Raw genomic sequence first — 5,228 nt, forward strand, 5'->3', positions numbered from 1 at the left:
GTGCGTTCATGTATGTGCATATGTATGTATGTATGTGCAATTTTATGTTTAGGGTGATTGGGAGGTAAATCTATATAACCTGACAATTAAAGAATAAACATATATTGGCATTATTAATATCTTAATCTCCTTCCAACCAAATTTCAAACTATAGATCACGCCATTCAGTTTTCTATTTCTGTCTAACGTTTCCTTTTGTCAATCTAGATTTGTCAAAGTTTGTATCTGGAAGTTCTACAAATCTTCATGTATAAAGACTCACAACTGGCTGAATCAATAAGGTACTGGGCAACCTGACATGATGTCGTTCAAGCGTTCTTATCCCGACTCCACCAACAAACATTGAGTCTAAATCCATGGCGGAGACGTTTAACAAGTAATGTTGCATTCTACGTAACCGTAAATAGACATATGAAAGGTCGGAGCAGCTCACTGCTGTAAAGAACAATAACTCTTACAAACTTATTCAGTGGAGGAATCACTAGGTGGTCGTTCATTCTGCTAGAAATACCAACCAAGTCCTCCTTGAATCACACACATCCAGTTTGAAAAGGCTATGGATTTGCAATCCAAGAACAGGAGATTACTACTTAATACCTAATCAGCAAAAGAGACAGTGAAGCCTGTGGAGTCCCAAAATGCAATCGTAAATGCAGATTATATCATATTTCTTGGGAAGATATCATACATGTGATTAGCAACTGCTCCAAAATGCTGCACAGGAAGGTATAACTTCCTATGCAAAATTAAGTCTCCAAAACCAATAAATATAGAGAATCCGCCTGTTATTGAACATGTACACAAATACCAGCACAAGGAATACTGGTGGAACATTCCCATCAAAATGAATGTCAAATGTAAGCATAACAGGCCAGATATTGTTGACTGAGACAGACAAGAAGAAGTATGCAGTCATGGAGGTCAGCGTCTTTAAAATTCAAAGAGAAAGAAGAAACTTCCGGCTTGTATATCCGGATTACAAATTTACATTTATACCAGTAATAATTGGTGCACTTAGCTTTGTAAGTAAATGCGTAACTCTCAGTTTGGATAAGCTTGGATTTTCAGAAAAAGAAATCAACCGACTGATTCGCACATTACAAATACAATCAGTAAGCGGAGGGGTAAAACTGTTTCTCGGGTTTAAAATGTGACATTATTTTCGTTATCTACAGTGCAACGATGGAACTTTGTATCTTTGCTAGAAACCAGCTCCTTCTTCAGAGAGAGAATTTAAATGATTAAATATAGAACACACACACACACACACACACACACACACACACACACACACACACACACATATTGTTAGAAATTAAGACGAATAATATTGTACTCAGAATATAACTTTATAAAACCAACGAACTAAATATTGCAACAATGTTTTGTGCCGAGACAACGGGAATCGAACTCACAACCTCACGATCGTATAGTGAAGGCGCATGACTCGGTAGTTAGAGGGTCGAGCTTACGATCGTGAGGTTGTGAGTTCGATTCCCGTTGTCTCGGCACAAAACATTGTTTATATTGTCATCCAATCCATGGACACGATTCGATCATGTGATATTGGTTATTTCGTTTGGAGAGAAAAAAAAAAAACATAATGTACTCTAAAAGGTAACGTAGACGTACATCGTTTCATTGTTGTGGATTGACTCTTTTCGCCTCAACATACAATTCATTTTGCATCGAGGGAAAATTAAGTTACACTTCGCTCTTCAGTTTTGTATTGTTGCAATATTTAGTTCGTTGGTTTTATAAAGTTATATTCTGAGTAGAATATTATTCGTCTTAATTTCTAACATATATATATATATATATATATATATATATATATATATATATATATATATATATATAGATCGTGAGGTTGTGAGTTCGATTCCCGGACTGGGCGATTTCACGGATGGACAAAAGTGTGTATTATTGAACGAAGACAGATACAACACGTTTATAAAAACATATGCAGAGTAAAGTATATAATTTCAATTGGCGGGTCGGTGGGGTTTGATACCCTACCACCCATAATTCAACATAAAGACTTGGAAAGTTTTAAAATATTGTAAAATATGAACATTTAAAAATGATGTGAACTTTTAAAAGGAAAAAAAAAAACTGTTCAAAAAATAGTGTCTAAATGTAACCACTCGACTTCGGGGTTCGAGTGGGCATTGCGCCTCATTTTATTATTTTCATTCGTTCCGTTTTATTTTTTCTTCTTCACTCGATTTCTTCCTGTATTTTTATTTCCCCGATTATGTGTCCTGTATTGTTTTGTAATTTCCCATCTATGTTTGGCCCCTTGTGGGTAATAAAAAAAAATCAGGACGTTGGTGTTGCCTTGGCGCAGGTTTTCGCTCTCTGAGTGCTCTTCTTAGAAATATGGACCAAGCTTGATTCTATGGTTTAACTTCTTTATGTTTTCATGCTTTATCTTTTACTTGTTTCAGTCATTGTACTGCTGCTATGCTGGAACACCGCTTTGAATGGTTTTAGTTGGACATATCGAGTCCAATACTTATTTTAAAGTCTAGTGCTTAATATCAGTCTCAGCAACCGAATCTAGTGGGGATAGTTGGAGGAGCGGGCATGTAGAACTTGTGGGGATGCTGCGTCGAGATGTGTCTTTTTGCCGCTTTCGAAGACATTGGAAGGATCCCCTACCAGGTGGATCAAAGTGATTGTTGAATGACGCCGAACAAATTGTTACGAATGTGGACTGAGAAGTCACATGAAGACGCAGTGCCCCAAACACAAGCCACCTCTTACTAATGGCACTCAACACGGACGAAGAGAAACTAACACCTGTTATCAAGCAGTGGGATGAATGGACAAACACACACACGTACGTACGCGCACACACACACACATACACACACACACACACACACACACACACACACACACACACACACACACACACACACACACACACGTATATATATATATATATATACTACGAGCTTCCACACAGTTTCTGCTTACCAAATTCATTCACAAGTCTTTGGTCGGTTCGAGGCTAAAGTAAAGGCCAATTGTCCAAGGTGCTGCGCTGTACGAGTGTGCTTTATCTCTTAATATAAATCTCTGGTAATGTTTCTGATAACAGAAATGCTTCATTAGTGAAAGAGATAATGAAAAATTAATGAAAAGGCACATTTTATTTACTTCCATCAGCAAATGTTAAAACAAACCATAATGTGTCATGGATTGATAATGTGTCATCATATCTTGACGGTTTTATCCGGTAGAGGTTATACAGCGTCCGATAGAATGACATGCAATATTTGTTAGAGCTGTCTACTGTTTCAGTTCAAATCATGCTGAGGTCAACCTTACTTTTCATCCTTTCGGGATCAATAAATAAATGTTGTTGGCACTCCGTCGCTTACGACGTCGAGGGTTCCAGTTGATCCGATCAACGGAACAGCCTGCTCGTGAAATTAACGTGCAAATGGCTAAGCACTCCACAGACACGTGTACCCTTAACGTATTTCTGGGCTATATTCAGCGTGACACAGTGTGACAAGGTTGACCCTTTGAATTACAGGCACAACAGAAACAGGAAGTAAGAGTAAGAGAAAGTTATCGTGAAAGAGTACAGCAGGGTTCGCCACCATCCCCTGCCGGAGCCTCGTGGAGCTTTAGGTGTTTTCGCTCAATAAACACTCACAACGCTCGGTCAGGGAATCGAAATCGCGATCCTATGACCACGAGTCCGCTGCCCTAACCACTGGGCCATTGCGCCTCCACAATAAATAAATAGTCAGCCCAGAACGATGGATGGGTGTAGAATTGTTAGATAGTCAGACGAGATACACTGCGCTATCTGTAGCTGCATTTTGCAAGCTGACTGCAACGACGCTCCGATGAGGACGGTGCCAAGCTGTATCGGCCATTTGTCGTTTATTAGGACAATATCAGTGGCATAGAGAGCGGGAGTTGTATGCATGGGCAACTATTAGCCTTCTTTCGAAAGAACTTCACAACCTCCCAGTTGCAAATCCATAGTATCACAAAACATGTACCTTGCCTCGGGGCTTCAACTACTGTTGTCGTACTCCGTTGCGACAGGCGACGTTTCTTGCTCACTTTTCGATCTTGTGTAGCTCATCCGCTTCAAGTCTGATAACATCCGATTTCTTCCAGAAAGAGAGAAATTGACATATACATAAGAAGAAAGAGAAAGAGATGGGGAAATCGATTCCACTTCCGCTACATTACTCGTCAACCTATAAAGAATGAAAAGTAAAATCAACCTTCGTAGAATTTGAACCTAGAAAACAGGAACGCATTATGTAAAAGAATCTATCCGACGACTTTAACAATTCATCCATTCTGTCATCTTATATAACTCAGGTACAAGATTCGATTTTTTAACAAACCTTTCATTATAATAAACATGTCTTTTATTTCTTTCTAGAGTATGTGGTGAAACCAGATGACAAAATGTTTTGTGGTACATTAAGGTGTGACTCTGTAATCTGAGTTTAAGTTCTGTTGAGGTCGACTTTGCATTTTCTCTTCTGAAGACTGGGTGGGGTGTGTACAATAAGAACCAGCAGTGCATTTGATTTAATCAACAATACTCCTCGATTAACATCTATGAGTAGAAATCAATAAATATATTTTATATGACATTACTGTTACCATATCCTTTCCTACTCTACTAGGCACAAGGCCCGAAATTTTGAGGGAGGGGACCAGTTGATTAGATCGACCTCAGTACGCAACTGGTAATTAATTTATCGACCCCGAAAGGATGAACGGCAAAGTCGACCTCGGCGGAATTTGAAGTCAGAACGTAAAAACAGACGGAATATCGCTAAGTATTTCGCCCGGCCTGCTAACGTTTCTGCCAGCTCGCGGCCTTATTATTGTTACCATATCATAATATTGATTATGTTAAATAACCTTGGATAATGTCCCATCTATATTTAGCCCCTTGTGGGTAATAAAAAACATCAGGACGTTGGTGTTGCCTTGGCGCAGGTTTTCGCTCTCTGAGTGCTCTTCTTAGAAATATGGACCAAGCTTGATTCTATGGTTTAACTTCTTTGTTTTCATGCTTTATCTTTTACTTGTTTCAGTCATTGTACTGCTGCTATGCTGGAACACCGCTTTGAATGGTTTTAGTTGGACATATCGAGTCCAATACTTATTTTAAAGTCTAATGCTTAATATCAGTCTCAGCTACCGAATCTAGTGGGGACAGTTGGAGGAGCGGG

At 39.0% G+C, this 5,228-nt stretch overlaps 1 long non-coding RNA gene across 1 annotated transcript in view; it reads left to right on the forward strand.

The window, feature by feature from the left end:
* LOC149137771 (uncharacterized) overlaps positions 1-2,414 on the forward strand; it is a 4,334-nt gene extending 1,920 nt beyond the window's left edge. The window contains exon 2 of the long non-coding RNA XR_016243524.1: positions 208-2,414. This is a non-coding gene — a long non-coding RNA (uncharacterized LOC149137771). The remainder of the gene's footprint in view (positions 1-207) is intronic.
* Positions 2,415-5,228: the final 2,814 nt, after the last annotated feature.

Source organism: Octopus bimaculoides, chromosome 1, assembly GCF_046866305.1.
Source record: "Octopus bimaculoides isolate indiv1 chromosome 1, ASM4686630v1, whole genome shotgun sequence".
Classification (NCBI taxonomy): Eukaryota; Metazoa; Mollusca; class Cephalopoda; order Octopoda; family Octopodidae; genus Octopus; species Octopus bimaculoides.